Source organism: Parasteatoda tepidariorum, chromosome 8 (genome assembly GCF_982258835.1).
Source record: "Parasteatoda tepidariorum strain Cologne lab strain chromosome 8, Ptep-v5.0, whole genome shotgun sequence".
NCBI classification, from domain to species: Eukaryota; Metazoa; Arthropoda; class Arachnida; order Araneae; family Theridiidae; genus Parasteatoda; species Parasteatoda tepidariorum.
In genome coordinates, this window is record NC_141762.1 from 107,468,962 (window position 1) to 107,487,867 (window position 18,906).

Sequence of the window (18,906 nt, forward strand, 5' to 3'; positions counted from 1 at the left end):
GTGGATATCATGACACAACAATATTTCCTATTTTTCATTGATAGGTTGAAAAAGTTAACCAATATGTCAAAAATACTACATGTTATATGCTTTTTTATTAGTTCTCATGAAAATCCTTTTTTTTTCCTTACTTATTTACAAACAATTTAAAGAAAAACGAAATGGTATTACTTCATTAATTTTTTCTACATTTTTATTTGTTTAGAAATTATTTACAAACGATGCTCACTACTTACTGTTAACATTTTCCTGCTGATGATGCAGACATGGTTGCAGCTCAAAACAAAGCTATAATTGAAGTTGTTCAAGAACTTGTATGACAGCCGACTCAACCAAATACATGTGTTAAAGATCAGAGTAAGTATTTTTAATGTCTTTTTCAATAACTTTAATAACAAACAGATTTATTTCTTTAGTTTTAATTATGTAAAAAATTAAATATTATGAACAAATATATAAATTAACGTGAATGATTTCCTTATAAATTTATATGGTATAATACTATTTATAAAAAAAGAATAATTTTTTATCACTCAAAGAACAAGTTGAAAAAATTCAAGACTTCAAAGAAATTTGTCATCAGGGTTGTTAGGAGACAGACAACCCTGAATACAGAAACTTAATTTTTTAATTTAACCAAGCTTAAGTGAGTACAGAAAATTACAACTTAAATTTTAGGGACCATAATTGTTTTTCCCTAAAATGTTCATAATACCGGAAATTTTTAACATTAAAAACATAAATCAGGTTGCGTAGCGTTTTTAAAAAGTGCTTAAAGGTGCTTTTTTTTTTTCGTTTTTTAAAAGTCATTAAAGGTGCTTTTTTCTTTGGGTGTTTTTAAAAAGTGCTTAATTTTCCCTTTTTCAAAATGAGTTTTTTCCTTTACTATGCTAGTTTTCGCTTCAAATTATGCATAAAAGACACAGTACACATTGTTCTATTCAACGTTTTTATAAATAATTCAACCCCAACCTATTTCGGCATATTGTCAGTCCGTAGCGTATGAGAACGCCATTCGTTTTGCATGATTGAAAATTTCATGATTTTTGACAATTGTCAAAAACAATGCCAAAATTTTTTTTTTTTTTTTTAATAAGATAAAACTGTCAATTGTCAAAAATTTTTCCAACCCTGCCTAACTATGATATTTTTTTAAAGTGCTTAAAAATATTTTTTGAGTACTTGAAAAGTGCTTATTTTTTCTTGAATAATTTGGCTGCGCACCCTGTAAATAAATTTAGTTTATCATAAAATAGTTTAGTTTATCTTTACACAGTGTTAAGCAAAATTCTTTGAAAATTGGAAGATAATAATTTAAAATTTCAAAAAGCTTAAAAATATTATAGCAAAAATAGCAATGTGTTGCATTAAACTGCAATTGTGATTTCATAAGTTATTTTTAAAAAATTTTTGAACTGCATTGTTCAAATTTCAAAAAGTAATGCTAAATGTTTATCCCTTTGCCTCCATTTTTAATAAAATTCTTCATAAGGTTCATGGATGAAAATGCATGATTATTCGTAAAAGATAAGATTTTGCAGTCATATATTATCTCTAATTTTCTGGATGTTTGGCATTATATTTTTGGGACTCAGACAATAATTTGGTAAGGATATAATTATTGTAAATATTATGTAAATATATTTTTTATTTGTGGCAAGTCGTAAAAAGTTTTTTCAGACAGGAAAGAGCTAGCTTGTGAGTGGTAATTTCCCTTTACCTGGTTTAATTGAGGAAAATCCTTTTATGTATGATTTTTGATTAGAAAATATAATCTTAGTATTTATTATGTTTGGAGGCTTTATCAAGAATACAGGAAATTTTAATTTCTGAATATAGAGAAGCTGTTTGATGCTGTTATTAATTGGTAACTTGTAGCTCAATTATTTCAAGTTTTAATTTTTGTCAAGTCTTAAAAAAAATATTTTCAGACTGGCATGTGAGTGGTAATTATCTCATACCTGGTTTAATTACAGAACAATTACTATTGCCTCACAAGCTGTAGATAATTGTTGTAGTCATTGCTTTTCAATTTCCGTTGAATATCCAATTATAAGCGAATTTCATTGAAATCTGTATTCACACTTGAAATACAGATGTCATGGAACATATTCATAATTTTTAAACTTGTCTTATTTACTGAAAAAAATTGACTTTAATCTTGGAATTTGATACTACTCATTCTTAGCTTAGCTGGATGATCACGCAACTGATCAAATTCTGCATGTGGCAATTATTTTGAAGTTGATGTAAGTAAACAATTTAATTGTTTACTTACAATTAAACAATTTAATTGTTAGTTGATTTTTAACTGAAAGCAAACTTAGTAAAAAAGTATACTTAAACCTTACAATTCCAGTTGGGATAGGTGATGTTGCTTCGATAATAATTATAGACGATATATGTTGAAAATAAAATAAATCATAAGTGATTAAAAACAGAAGCAGGATGACTGTACGAAACTTTTATTTCATAAAATAATAATGCAGAGCTATTGTTGCCTAGTTTACATTTAACATTTTAGGAAAAAATAATCTATTTTGAATAATGATATAAATAAGAATAAGCCATGGGAGATAAACTCACTATGACCTGTCTGATTAAATGCCAGTTAAGAAGTGCATATTTAATTGTTGGTTTGGAGTACAGAAGGAGATCCATTAATAATGGACAAAGCCAAAATTCAAGCCAATTGTACTAATCTCAAAATATCTAATGTTAACATTTAATTAAGCAGGCTGGAAATTTAATTCCAGGAAGTTTGTTAAAAATCAAAGTAAACCTATTAAATTGTTTTTTGTACACAGTTGGGACAAAATTGAATTATATTTATTTTAGTTGCATGAAATTAAAAAGTTAACTATTGCATTTATGAAGAAAGAAAATCATAGAAATATGTAAGTTTTTTTCTTAATAAAATTAATTGATTTTTTTAATTGTGAAATACATTCTCGTTTTTTATTTTATTTTTGGGGACTACTGAAATAAAAAAAATAAAGTTTTACAATAGTTTGTGAAATTTTAACTGAGGACATTGAGAAACTGTGTGAGATTATTGATAGATTGTAACTTGTAATTTTTATTTCAAATATATTCTTAGCTTTTATTATCTGGGTAACATTGATGGCCTCTAAACTGTTTTGTTTAAATTTCTATACATATTTATGTGAGTTAATTCAGTTTGAATATTTGTAGGCTATGCATTCATGGAAAGTAATTGCAGAAGTTAGAAATACAAGCATCACGAATATTATTTAACCTCATAAAGAACTGCTCATTGATTATGTTCCATTGCGAAAACACAACCTACGACAAAACTACTACGAAAACACAGCCTGTGCTATCTCCAATAGGATTGTTAGACGGGTATACTTTCCTCATCACTTTAGAACCTCGTCTTTTCTCATATGTAAAAGAGACCTTTTAAAAGTTCTATTAATATTGCTTAATTATTTAAAACATATTAATATTGCTTAATATTATTTACAAACAATATTATAAGTAAAGAACTCAATATTACTAACTCAAATGGTTAAAAAAAATTTGCTAATTTATTACTGTCGAAATAAGACAAGTTACATATCAAATGAAAAGTAAATAAATTTAGATTAGAAAACATCAAAAAAATAAATTATTCTAAATTGATCTTTGCAGTTCATTATTTCTTATTTCTCAAAACATAATCCTTGTCTCTGAATTAAAGGCATAATAACGATCTGTCATAAGATTAATTTGAGAAGATTGATATTTCATTTAAAACCCATCAGTGATCCTGTTAAATTTTTGGAAGCTATGGAAGCCCTTTTACCCTCTCTTAAACGAATTATTAACATTTCTCCATAATTTTGTCCTTCAGTGCATAGCTTATTATTTTACTTCAATTAGTATACATTGTGGAGATAGTAGTTAACCACAATATCAACCTTCATCTATGAAAAGGTACCCCTACATAGAATCGAGTTAACATGTCTTGTATACTAGTGAATTGGAATTACAGTCGAACCTGTTTATCTCGAATCTCACGGGAAAGGCAAAAAATTTGAGATTAAGAGGTTTCAAGTTATACAGGTACTCATGTACAACTCTTATGTACGAGATGAGACTCTCATGTACACCTCTGCTACATTTTGCAAAATATCATCAATTTCAGGCTTCATTTTCCACCCTCTCATTTTGAACCGAAAAATCTCTCAATCATTTTATAATGGCTAATTTTATCAAGAAAAGAGTTCTTTGTCATAAACTAGTTATTTTATCATAATCATGTAAAGTTTCTAAAAATTATTTTGTATTTTGTTAATGTATATAGTGCTGAAAAATATTTCTGAGTGCATAAAAAGTACTTGAAAGATACTTATTTTTTGTTGAAAGATTTGACTATGCACCCTGATCAAATACTGATTGTATATTAGGGTGCACTGAGTTTTTATTTTCAAAACACTAAAGTGTTTTTTTTTTTTTTAAAAGAGTCTCAAGTGAAAAGAAACACTGATACGTAGCTGCCAACTCTACTGGATTTTTCCAAGTTTCTCCTGGTCTACTGGTTTAATAAAAATTCTCCTAGTTTCTGTACATTTTAAAAAATTCCCTAAAATTGTGTAAGTTTCTTAAAAAAATCTCCATTGAAATAGATTAATGCTTCTTTAATTATTTAAACAAGTACATAATGCATAATGAAGTAGGCCTCATTTAGAGATATCAGTTTAAAACTTTTTTTTTGTTCTAAAATCGTTCAGTTTATTTTTATTCAGGACTCCATTTTAAATTAATGAAAAAAAACTCTTTTAGCTATCTCTGATGAATTAAATGCCTTTTAGTATTCAAAGTTATGAGTGAACATAATGCATAGTATTTTAAGTATATTTAATGTCAATCATAACTGGAAAATATTAAATTTTTTCTATTTTTATTACTATAAAAATCCCTAAAATTCCTTATGTGTGAAATATTTAGTACATTATGCAACAATTATTATGAAATTTATATTATTTCGTAAAATCTGCTGGATTTTTTCCTATCTGTGTTGGTTTCCTATCATCAGCTATGCTGATGGGTAAAAAACTAATATTTGATGATATCTTCAAATCACTTATGTCACCGAAAGTAAGTGCTTGAAAAATGAGAAATATACAAATTTCTTGCTATTTTATTTTTTAAAACTTACTGCCATGAAATAATCATTAAAAAAACAAATTTGTTAAAGCTTTGAGTCTCTCCTCTGGGAGTAAAATAGATATCTACAAATTTTAATTTTATGTAAATTTTTTTTCTTCTTACATAAAACTCCTTTTTGGAAATCAAGTGTTTTAAAAAATAAAGCTTTTTTTTGTTGCTATTTAACATTTTGTACTCAACATTTATTTTAACATTTTTTGCTTAATAAAGTAATAAAAGTTTGAAAATTTAAAATAAGTATTGTGATTCTTCAGTTTTCTATTACATATTGCAATGTTTAACTTCATTGAATTATTTCAGGATATGAAATGATCCGTATGTGAGCATCTTTAGAAGGTTTTCTTTATCTCTATGAACTGAACATTGAAATGCTTGTGTTTTAATAAAACAGGTGGGAAATATTTGCTTCTTAAAATGAATAATAATAAATATGAATTGTGTATCTTCAGAATTTGGAATTTTTTGGCTGGTAAAATTTGACATTAAAAACTGTGGTTGGTTAGATTTAGAATCATAAAAACTATCTCAAGCTTTTTTTGTTCCATAGTTAGACTTTGTAAAAGTTAAGCATTACATAATTATTGAGTAGCAATAAACTGCTACTCAAAATTAACTGTATTATTTAAATTACAGTGAACTCTTGCTACTACGATATCCCATACAACAATAATTCCCTTATTACGATAATATTTCGTAGTTCCGACAAACTTGCATGCGAATGAATGTCATGCTGCTCTCATTACTACGATATTCTCTGAAGCAATAAAACCCCTGTAAAACTATTTTTTTTCCAAATTTCAACCTTATTTTCTCTATTTATTATCGGTTTTCAAATAATGTAAAAAATCTTATTTTATCATCTTTTGCTAATTTTTTTCCATCTTTTCTGATAAGAGTTTTGGGTATTCATACTTAAATTATTTGATAATGAAAATTATTATGCTATTTGTAATTGTGAATTCAATATATGATTTTAGTAGTAACTATGTTTAATATGTGATTAGTTCATTTAATGGTATTGATAAATTGGTTATGTTCTTTTAAGTAATATAAAATACAATTTTACATAAAATATTGCAAACATAACTTAGATTTTTTTATATAAAATATATTAAAAATATCACTTATTTTAATTTTTTAAGAAATTCATAATTTTTTTTTTCTTCACTTATTTGAGAATGACATTAAAAAGCTCTAAAATTAATATTAATATTTAAACTAGATTGCTATTTTAAACTGTTTAGATATTTGATATTTCTTTTTGAAAAGGGGTTTATTCCACTTGGGTTGAAAATTTAAGAAATTTGAAATTTAAATTTAATTGGTAAAAACAGGGTATCCGCGCACCTGGAAAGTCATGAAAAATCATGGAAAGTCATGAATTTTAGTAAGTATTGAACAAAATTTGCCATGAAATGTCATGATTTTTACTGTTTTTTAAAGAAAATCATAGAAAGCCATGGATTTAGGTCTCCGAAAAATCTAATTTTTAAAATGGAATCCCCCTCCCCAATTTCATCCTGTTCCAAATATCTGAATTTATAACAAAATCACCACTCAGTCATATTTTATTCGAATATAAAATGATTTTATCATGTTCTTTACAAATTTTGGTGTTCTTTCAAAAAATGAAAGAAAAAACATTTCTAGATCGAATTATCTTTTTAGCTTCTGTGATTTAAGAATTTTTATTATTATTTTTTTTAATTTTATCAATTTAAAATTCTAGCTTAAGCAAACCAGTCATTGGCAAATTTTTTTTATTATTGAAATGAGAACAAAAAAATCAGGAGTATTTCTTTCCTTTCTGATGAACAAGTAAAGTATCTTTAGAATATAATTCTGCAGAAAAAAAATTATTTGCATTTGTATTTTTTTTTTCAGCTATCTTATTGTTTCAACTCTTTCTTTACTCTGTTTTTTAAATTTAAAATCTATAAATATGAAGATGCAGAGTATGACTGTTTTGGTTATAACTATCATTTCAATTAATGTTATTATAATGCTTTTTTAAATGTATTGTTCCGTTTTTGTCAGAAAAAGTAGTAACTTCGTTAAGTCATGAAAAATTCTTGAAATTAGTCATGGAAAATCATGAAAAGTCATGAATTTGAAAATCTAAAGTGTAGCAGATACCCTGGATATACATATGAAGGTCCTGTAACCAATTAAGTGCAAACGGCCAAACAGCACTTTTATTTTCCGGGCCTATTTAAGTGTCGAGTTATACCGCCGCTTCCGATAATGCCTCAAAACCAACGGTAACGGACCCCATTGTGTTTGCCTTTTGCTGTTAACATTCCGAAAATGCCAGCTTACGGCCTTACGTTTGCCATGAGGTGTGTGCTTACTGGGATTATTTATTTTCTTAATCTTATGATAATTTTTACATAATGAAATTAACTTTAATGAAATTATATTTGTTTGATATTAAAGCATGGATCTGCTTAGAGTATTTCAAAAATGTGGACAAAATGTTGGTTTATTAGAATAGTAGCATATAATAAGTTGTTGAAGATCCTGCTATGTTTGTTTTTTTTAACCACTTTTGTAATAACTTTTTTTCAAAAATTCAATAATAAAAGAATGTTAATTTAGTCTAAAATGAATTTTTTTTTCCACAAATACAAAAAAAATTTTAAGCTAAATAAAGTTATTTCATGGATTATATTTAGCTAAAAACAAATAATGAACTGAAATATCCGCAACTTTCATATTAATTTTTTCAAGGATTATGACTTTTAAAGTTACTAAGATTTTTGTAAAATAAAATTTTTAAATAAGTTATAAGTTGGTGGTAGAAAACAATTGCGTTGTAACTTACAGTAAGGCGAATTTTTTGTAATAAGTTTAACTAAGTTCCTTTGAAAAGTGGTTCAACTAATTAAACTTCTTTTTTGCAACTAAGTTTTATTGTTTTTATTTATTAAATATTGAAAACTGATTTAGAAATCGATGGTAAAAGTCGAAAATCATCTCAAGAAAGATAAATAATTTACATTCATATTAGTGCAATTTCAATTTAATTTAAAATTTGCATTATCATTCAATACTTCACATAAAAATGAAAAACATTCTTATATTATAAAAGTCAATTTTTCTACATATGCATTACATTTGGATGGTTTGTTCAGTGTCTAAAATAATGTCAAAACATACCTTAATTATTTTAAAAAGCTTAAATTGTATGAAGCAATGTGACATGAATGCATAAATTACATATTAAAGATCTAAAACTTTTATTTATTCAAACTGTATTCTTGTTTTAACCATTTCTAATAATCCAATTTTTTTTATGTATCATTTACTTTATATGAATGATGCTTGATAAAAATTTATAAGAAACAATATTTTTTGAAATTATTTTTTTTGGTTGAAATACAAAGTTAATGTGTAAAGTGTAAGTTAAAAACATTTTTAAATAAACTTCATAGCTTATTATAAAGATTGTATCAATGCTAAGAACAAGTTTATGTATATTATAAATAATTTAGTATACTAATTTTATTGTAATATTATATGCGTTTTACGAAAATAATATATTAAAAAAGTAAAAATTATTTTCTACCTAAGGCCAGACGGTATTGGAACTGTGACTGTTGAAAAGAGATATTCTTGCCAATATTGAGGTACAATTAAGAATACTTCTTGAAAACCGAATTACTCATTTTAGGTACATATATTACTCTTTTCTTTATAATTTACTCTAAATTAGCTTATTATTTAAAATCCACTAGCAAATTTGTGGTCATAAATTTTGGTTATCCTCTTAGAGGTTGTCTCTAATGTACCCCAGTTCACTTTTTTTTCTTTTTCTTCACTCTGGACTTAGTTAATAGCAAACTTTTATCAGTTTATCTGAAGCAGATAATATTGTTTACATTTGGTACAGTATGGCCAATTTTTGAAGCTCTTCTCTTAACTCAACTTTTTTTTAAATTTAAAATATTGTTTAAATCTTTTTATTCGTAGTTTAGTGTGTGTAATTAAATGCTAAAGTTTTAATTTATGCCTGTAATATTCATTTTAATGTTGCTTTAATTTTTCTTTCAATGTGACTTGAAATAAACTGCCCTTTTTTTTTCATTTTTTAATTTTAGTTGATAAGTATTCATCATTTCAGGACCTTACCATTTTATTATTTAATTTTTAAGAGTTTTTTAATATTATTTTGCTTACTTAAAGTTATTTAAATTATAATTTTTTATTCAATAATTTGCTGTTTTGGGGTATTTTCTTAATTGACATTTAAAGGATTGCTCCTAAATTGTTTATGCTATTTAAGCAATTGAGAAGCTTGGTGCAATAATAAAGTAAATCTTTTATTTATTTTTTTACTGTGCTATAGCTATACTATATGGTACTATAGCTATGTACCATATAGTTGCTCCAATCAGTGTAAAAACCAACCACAAATGTAAAATTAATCCTCTACTGTGTGATAAATATTGTGTTAAATAACTATTTAAGGCTATAGATTTTGTAAATAATTTTTTTTATTTTTACATTTAGCTCTCCTTAACTATTTGTGCAACTAAACCTACCTTGTTATATTTCACCAATATCTTCTTTGATATATGAGATAGGCTTGTTTATGTTCTAATAGAGTGCTTGCCAAAAATATTAGTTCTCATATTTTGCCTTGTTTTATTTTCTGAAGCTGATAAAAAAAAATTCTTAGTAACATAGTAGAGCACGATTCATATTTCACATATTTCCAATGCATTCTGCAGAATACCAAATGAAAAACCTTGCAAAGTATGAAATAAATTTCCGATTTGATAAAAGCTTTCAGCTTTAGAGCTGGAGATGTAATTTTCATCAACCAGTGACCACAGTGACGTTCTCATTGTGTCAATTGATAAACCTGTGATGACCAATCAGATTCAAAAAATTAGATATGTTTTAACTTTACTTTTTTAATAAATTAATGTGAAACCTGGTGAAGTTTCATTGTAATTAAAAGCATCCAAAAAGTACCAGGAAAATCTTAAATGTACTGTTTTTTATTACCTATTCACTACACTACTTCTTTTAAAAAATAGCGTACTTCATTGCAATCTACAAAAAATTTAGCAATTACGGTAATTTCTCGACTTCTTCTGACCACTGTATATACTTTACAGTAAATTATTCATTAAACCTCTATCGATAATAGATTCAGTGTTTATATGTACTAATAAAATCCAATTCTAGGTTTTAATGAAAGACTTCGTAACTCCAGCTTTTCCAGAAGAATTCAGAGCAGTTATTAAAAAATTTTAAGAAAATGCAGCACTAGAATATCAGAACAAGCCAAAATTGAAGGTAAATTATTTGCAAATTTGGGTAGTACTAGCTTTTTAAGTATAAGCACCTGGAAAGTCAAGAATTTTGGTATTGAACAAAATTTGTCATGATTTTAACCATATTTTTTAAAAAAAATCATGGATTTAGGTCATTGAAAAATTTAATTTTTGAAATGGAATTTACCCCCGCCCACCAATTTTATGTTCTGAATATCTGAATTTTTAACAAAATCCCCACTCACAGTCATATTTGATCAAAATATAAAGTGTTTTTATCATGTTCTTTAAGAATTATGGTGTTCTTAAAAAAATGAAGGAAAAAACATTATTTCTAGAGCGAATTATCTTTTAAACTTCTGCGATTTTAGAATTTTTTATTTTATCAATTTAAAATTCCAGCTGAAGCAATCCAGTCATTGGCAAATTGTTTTTCTTCTGTCAGGTGTATAAGTCAACCACTGTGTAAACCAAATATAAAAATTTCTAAAATTAGAAAATAGATAAGTAAAATTATTAAATCTCTCTGAATATTATACATTTACTCTCAAGTAAAGATGATATTTGAGACTATCTCTAAAATATAAATTCAATTGTTATTGTAAAGTCTTTTTAAAAATGTGGAAATACAAATTCTATGGATGGGGGTTAAACTTATTTTCTGTAAGACTCAGCAGGTGAAGTTTTAAATGTGAGATCCGAAGAAAGACAGTGATAATGTTACAGAATCTGACAGATGATGATCTGAAATCTTTAAATTTGTAGCTTTATGGTATGTCTTAAAAATTTCCATTGTGCTATATTTTTCGAAATACATAAACTTTTCTTAATCTTAATTTTTCAGAACGTATTTTAAGGAATTGTTTTTTAAAAAAATCTATATATATAAAAAAAATGTGAGAGAAAATACAGAATTAATTCTATATAATTTAGTAAAAAAAGGGTTTTGAAAGGAGTAAATTGATACTGAGTTATTCATACATGTCTTATTGTTTATAATGTGTGAATATTTCATATTCAACAAATGCCCAACTTTACTATAACTGGTTCACTAAGAGTTGGCACATGGCTCCACCTACTCGGACGCAGAGTTAATTTTTGCGCAGGATAGGAGAAAAATTTTCGCACATAAAATTGAGACAACCCTTAATGCGCGCCAAGTGCAAACAGTGAATTCTTTTTCAGTCACTTACTTCTCTTTATCATCTGCTATTATACCTTTTGTTACTCTAGTTAATTAAATATATTTCACATTTAAAAACTGCTGCAGCAAAATGTCTCAAAAAAGACACTTTTCACTCAAAAGAGAGAAATATCATGAAATTTAGAAAATATTTAGTGTTAAAAAAAATACACATAAAAATTTTGAAATAACTATTTTTCTCATGCGATTACCAAATACCAACCTTGACCAGGTTTGTTTACATCCTTTTCCTCAAAAATAGCAAAATAGTATCGTCGGAAAATCACTTGATGGAGGCGGAGCCAAGTGTCAACTCCTGGTGAATGAACTATACCAAAATCGAATCCCCTGATTTTTTTAAAATTTTTGGAATTTGAAAAGTTGACTTATGCACCAGGACATACAATAGCAATGAATAGTTCTTTCCATTGAAACACTTTATTTTTCTGAAGTGAGTTTTAACAGTTTAAATTTAGTCCCACAGTGGACTGATCGTTAAGACACGGCTCCCGGCAGATCACCGAAGTCAAACATCACTGGCTGCCGTCAGTGTGCGGGTGAATGACCACTTGGATCAGTGTGCGTAGGGACTGAAGGTGTGCGGTATTGGTCCTCGTTAAACTGTTCTACTGTAAAGTGCTCGACTTCGCGTGGAGGTCTTCGGGCTACCGAAGCGGGGTTGCCATCCCCTCTGCAGAGGATCAAAATTGTGATGGCATGTCTTTGGATCATCCTCAGGGATGTTTCCCAAAGTGTCGCCAATAGCCCATTGTGCGACGTAAATGAACAACAACAGTTTAAATTTAGAAATATTAGTGCGTGTACTGTATATTTTCATGTCAAAAGGCAAAAAATGTGTTTATGCATGTATCAGGTCTACTTTGATTTCATCAAGATAGGACTTTTCTTTTCCAGTGCTGTTGCTGAAATTTCTTTATTTTATTTTTCCTTTATTTGTTTTTTGGTGAAAAATACAGAGGTTTGGTAAAATGCTTCACAAGTATTTTTCTTAAAGCAAAAATATGCAAATTTTTTTTTAAAAAAAAGAAAAATATTGCTGACGTATATATCTAACAATCATTTTAATTTTTGAAGCTAATTAAGCCTGTGATATTATTCACTGAAAACTTTTTTAGAATTAAATGAACTTTTGCTTTAAATGTATTTTTATATATAAATTATGTATAGAAGAAGCTTTCTCTTAAAATTAATAACTTCGTGTTTAAAAATAAGGGAATAATACGTAAAAATTTTGTCAATCAAATTCATCTATGCTTTATTCATTTTTTTTTCAAAAATGTCCTTTTTTCTTGTTATAGCAAAATTAGGATATAGTTGTGAAGAATACAGATGTTTCTATTCTAGTTAAAGCAAAATTAAATTTGCAGAATTAAATCAGAAATTTATTTTAACCAAAATGAAAGGAAAGAATAAAGAAGTGTAACAACATGCTTTAGTACTTGAGAAATTATTCCTTTCGGCCTATCTCTCTCTCAAAATAGAATTGTCATTGCTTGGTGACTTTTGCATTTGAAATCAAGCAGTTTATGTCATGTTCTGCACTATGGGGACTCAAAGATTGCTAATTTGCTAAAAAACTATAAAATAAAAAGCATAAAATAAAATGTTTTGAAAAGTATAGGATTCATCCAAAAATGTTAAGTTCATCATCACTTTAAGGGACTTCATCAGTTTTTTTCAATTAAGTTTTATTTATATATTCTCTTAAATGAATATTTTACATATTCATTATTATAAGTAAAAATTAATATTAATATAATCTTATAGTGTTTTCTATCTTTGTTTTAAAGATAATTATTACTTTAAACAACTTGCTAATTTTTAAAACTGCATCCTGAATGTAAATTTTCAACCTTCAATCATTTCTGATCTACGTGTATACCTTCTTTATAATTTGTGTTAGCGCAATTCTTTCTTTACTCTTTTCTTTTGTACCTTTACTCTTTGTGCTATATTTGGCTTTGTGTAGAAATTGAAGGTGCAAAACAACAGCAGCAACACCTCCTGAAGAACAAGTAAACTTTAGAGTTTGCTAATTGAGCTTGAAATTTGCTTTTTTCCTGTTATTCCTTTTTCTGTAGTGTTTATGTAACTGCATGTAATTTTCATTTAAAATATATAATATGCATAGGCATAATTTTTGTTGGACACATTTTATGCTTAGGTAGTTCCGGTTCTAATCTTTATTAACATTACAGCTAAAATGAGTCAGTTGGTTGCTTTTTATCTTTATAACAGTTAAACCTGTTAAAAGAGTTTTTCATGAGAAAGGAACAGCTTTTAATTGAGTTGAAAGTTATAATATCTGACCCATATTGCATTAATAAAATTTAATGTACATATTACAGACTTAAACATCCATGAAGGAAATATGTACTTAAGTGTCTCTTCTAAACGAAATCAAGTAGAATTTATTGTTTCTTCTTTTCCTATGCAATATATTGTGGAAAACTGTCCAAGTTTTTAGTATCTTTCTAAACCTTTTATAACATCAAATGAACTAAGAATTTTTGTAACATTTCCTTTCTACTTATTTCTTCACGTTCTGCTCATACAATACCCCCGCTTACTTGACGAACTATTCTGATGGCTTATTCTCTCTACACTTTTCATAACACATGTTTTCCTGAATTAAGTGTGAAGGTCAATGAAAAAAGTGACCACACATTTAAGACCACCTAAAACTTTTTCTCCCAGAATCCATAGATTTTTGCCATGCTTAATTTCATTTCTAAAAACTTAAGTCTATTTTCTTTGATTGATTTTCCATGCTTTGAAAAGAAAATTACTATCTTCTTAACAGTTGAAAACAAAACTTTTTGAAAATATTAATTTACCATTGTGGAAATAGAAATCTAAATGGTAATGTAAAGCTTTTTAAAAGGGAACTTCTTTAACAGATTTCAATTTGTGTTTATAGATATTATATATAGGGCACAAAATTAGTGGTAACTTAAATATGACTTGGACCTTTATAAAATAAATAGTTTGTGTTTCTAAACTAGCAATCAATGTTAATTGTTTTGGTATTATTTCTGTTGTTTTAGTTATTAGTCCTTTGGACTAGTGACTAAATCTTCTTAATTTCTACCCCAATATACATTAATGTTCTAATAACATGAATTTGTTGTTCACTTTTTTGATTCAATCAAGAAAATATTTTCTATACATATTTTTCATGTAAGAGTCATATAAAATCATATTTTACACATTACTGTTCATTCTCTGGAAGTATTCCCAGTGAATGAACATGCCTGTTTCTTCACTGGTTAGAAGTTGTTTTTTGTCTTTTAAACAGAATTTTGATGTATAATATGACTAAAAGTACAAGAAAATTAAAAAATTTCTTTTATTTTCATTAACTGGAAAAAGAACCCAGTAAAGAAACACTTGTTCCTTCACTGGTTTTTCATCGTTTGGTGATCCAGTGAATAAACACCCCCTTATCTCAGTACTTGATTATGCTATGGTGCTTTTAAAAAAATGAAACCTAACTTCAATAACTATATTTTGAATTCTCTTTTTCACACTGAGAAAAATAAGACTATTACATGCAATTAATTCCACTTCAGACATATAAATACAAACACTCACCTTATAATTTTTTCAACAAAACAAGGTGTTGCAGAGATAATAACAAATTCAAATTTTTTTCCAGAGAAGTCTATTTGACCAGGTGATCCAAAACATTGCTAGATGACTTCCTATTGTTTGGCAGTAAGCTATTGTTACCAATCAGTCTAAAGAAAAACTTTCAAATTCTTATTTTTAATCAATATATATGAAATGTTCCTTCACTGGGTAGTGTTCCTTCACTGGTTGGTTTACCCTATATTGATTATGTATGTATATTGATTGTGTACAATTATGTATGAAATGTTTTGAATATTGCTTTTGTATATTGATCATGTTGTTACTCATTAGGGTTCAAACTTTTTAATATTTACTTGTTTTTTTTAGATTGCTAGAAAGCATTCTGAAACTCTTACGATGTAGGCTAAGTAATTATTTGCTTAATGCAATTTAAATACTCTTAAATTTATTCACTAATGACCAAGTATATTAACTATTGTTTTCTTTATAAATTATTATCTATGCGTATAATATATTGACAATACAGAGAGATCGTGACAACAGAAGTAAAAAAAAATTGCAATTTAAGGCAATGAAATTAATATTCAAATTTTTAATTTCAACAACAAAAAAAATTTAAATTATTTAAACTACATAAAAAGGAAAAAATTCGATTGAAATTAACTAATCATTGACAGGTAAAGATATATTAAAAATATATAACCTGTTTGATTATCAAAGAAAAATCAGAGAAAGTGAAACAAAAATATGAGAATGTTTTTGCCCCATAATTTTAAATCCAATTGTCTTAAATGGTGATCATCATATCCTGATAGCTTTTTGTTTCTTCTTTTAAATATTAATTGACGACACCCTAATATGCATAATTCTTTTTAAAATCATTTTTGACAAAGATTTTAATAATGTATATTCAGGGTGGTAATAACTGAGTATCCTACTTATTATTTAGTTTATATTAGTAAAACTATTATAAAAATACAATTATTGAGTTTTCATTATTTACTATGAAAGTTATCAAAAGTGATACTGCAGTAGCTTCTAAAACTTTATATCAAATAAACTTTATTTCAGAATTGTTATCCAGTTCAACATTTTAATAATTTTGAATGGCACAATATCGAAATGTATATCTACTGTTCTCCCTAAGCCTAGCGGCTTGTCCGCCCTGTACCCTATAAATGCCCTCTTTTTGTAAAAGTAAGCTGCCATCCTTTAAAACACTGCCTTTTTATTCATATTCCATTTTGAAAAGAATTATTTCACTGTTTAAATAGTAATTACACACTGGTAAAATTATTTGTTTATAGGTTTGATTTCTATTTCAAATATTAACTTGTTAAGATTATTTTCAACTTGCTAAATTTTTAAAGGTATCTTCTTTTCGGGCTTGGTTTATTAATAAATTTTTGAAGTAATTTTAAAATTATTTTTTTTAATACCCGCACATTTAAATGTTTATTTCCTCATAATTTCAGTTGATGTTATAGAAAAAAGCTTTCGAGTTGTTTATCAATTTTTAGTGTACTTTTTTTTTTAAAAAAATTTATGCTCAGAGATTGTCTCTTAGCCTCTTGCACAGAGAATGCCTTTAATTATTTTTGCAAAATACAAATTTTGAAAATGAGAGAAAATTATATTTTGAAATCTATGCATAAAATAGCATAAGCGGGATTGTAGAGGATCAGATTCAGTTATTACATAATATTACACATTTTGATAAAGTTTTACATTGCTAAGTGATGCCAGGGAGAATTCTGGTGTATCCTATCAAAAAGGATAGCATATAATATTTTTGTGCAACACATGAAGTGATAAATAGTAATATTAATAATATAGTCTTTAATAATAGTCTTAGTAATATTCTTAGTTGTCTTAGTAATATAATAATAGTCTTAGTAATATTAATAATAGTTTTTAATTAAATTAGTAATAGTCTTTTGTGTTTATATTGGTGCCTGGTGAATTATTGCTTTACTTTATAGTTTATTCATTTATAAGAAACTCACCATCCAAAAGCAGTGCACTTAGGCTTTCATTTGACGTTCTGGCTCAAATTCAAAAATATAAAATTTGCTAACCAGGTGAGGTATTTTCATTGCTTTTAGAATTATTTCAATTTATCATCATTATTTATTTGATTTCATTTTTTCTCTCCCATATTTAATCATGTTCTTTAACTATATCGTTGTTTGTGTGCACTTATTAATGATAACAATTTAAAACAAAAGAAAATCAGCAAAAAAAATTTAAAACCATCAAATCAATTTTAAAAGAAATAATTTTTTATTTGTATCTGATATGCTGTGTTGTACATTTTGTCACTTGTTTGGAACCCTGAGGAGCAATTTAAATCAGTCGAATAATACTTCATAAATGCTCATTAAAAGGAACAATGTATTTATTATCACTTACTTATCATAAATTACTGTAATAATTGTGTAATCTGTAATAATTTTTTTCTGTGCAAATGATTTATAACCAGTACAGGGTTCCCATAGTCCTTATAAGTCCTTAAAAACTGCTTAATTTTTATTTTGGAGAATAAGGGCCCTTAAAAGTACTTAATTTTGGTACAAGGTTTTTAAAAGTCTTTAATTTTTTAGCATCATTATAGTTGATAGGAACAATTTTTCAATTCAATTTTTTGAAACAAAATGTCCTTTTATCACTCAGAATTAGACCCTGCATCGAGGGTAAAACATTTAGTAGAGATAAAAATTAATGTGTGTAGGGGGGAGCTATAGGTAAGTGGAAGAAAGTATGTCCAGTTATTAATATATTATTTCTTTCATTAATATATTCTGCCTTTTGCCCAGAATGATACTCTTTGAGGAGAGTGAAGCATTCTAAAAGAAAAGAATAGTGTGAACAAGGGTAATACTTCACATGGAAAAGATAGTGCTTTTTTTTGGGGGGGGGCAGCAGTTTTAAGGTACCTAAGTAGAAGACACACTAACCTTCAAAACTGACAGAATTCAAGAAATTCAGTTCTACTGGTAACACTTCTGCTTATAAGGCTTAAGTAAGACTCTAAGAGAAGAAGTATCAGAAAAATTTTTGAACTAGAATCCATAACTAAAACTATTTCCTAAAATCTTGAAGAATTAAATAAATTTGTATAATAATTCAATGTGTAATAAGTGAACGTAAATTTATAGAAAGCATAATGTTTTTTTTTTTTAAATTCATGATTGTACTAATAAGTAAACAGATCTGTAAGAAATAGGGTTTGAAAAATCCCAGCCCACCTAAATTTTTCATCAAAAACATGGAGTTTATTGATTGGGTTTTTGATGAAAATCCCAAGTTTTTTTTTTAAAAAAAAATACTTTAAATATTTTTCCTATATAAAAAAAAAGCATGATTTGCTTCTAACAAGAAAGTTAAGTATTTGGTAACTATTTATAATTTGTTTTGTTGCAATGTAAATTTTTTTTAAAGTTTTAGATTGTTACGCTATTATTTTTATTCCTTAAAGATAAGCAAATTGTTACATAAAATATAAATCTACTCAACTGAATGATCCTTAGATTTTAATAATAATTTTAGTTAGTTAACATTGCAACTTAATATACTGTTTTTAATTTATGTTCAATTTTAGGTTACTTTAAAATTACTTCCTGTTTTTCGCCAGAATATTTACTAACA

At 26.7% G+C, this 18,906-nt stretch overlaps 1 protein-coding gene across 5 annotated transcripts in view; it reads left to right on the forward strand.

Annotated features, from left to right (window-relative positions):
• Positions 1-6,294, forward strand: part of LOC147806657 (transcription-associated protein 1-like) — a 59,776-nt gene extending 53,482 nt beyond the window's left edge. For 3 of the 5 annotated variants that reach the window (XM_087149241.1, XM_087149242.1, XM_087149244.1), the window contains 2 exons: positions 206-357; positions 5,476-6,293. The gene's annotated coding sequence lies outside the window, so the exon portion shown is untranslated. Of the gene's footprint in view, positions 1-205; positions 358-5,475 lie in introns of all 5 variants that reach the window. The other 2 variants (XM_087149243.1, XM_087149240.1) reach the window with 1 other exon arrangement.
• The last annotated feature ends 12,612 nt before the right edge of the window (positions 6,295-18,906 follow it).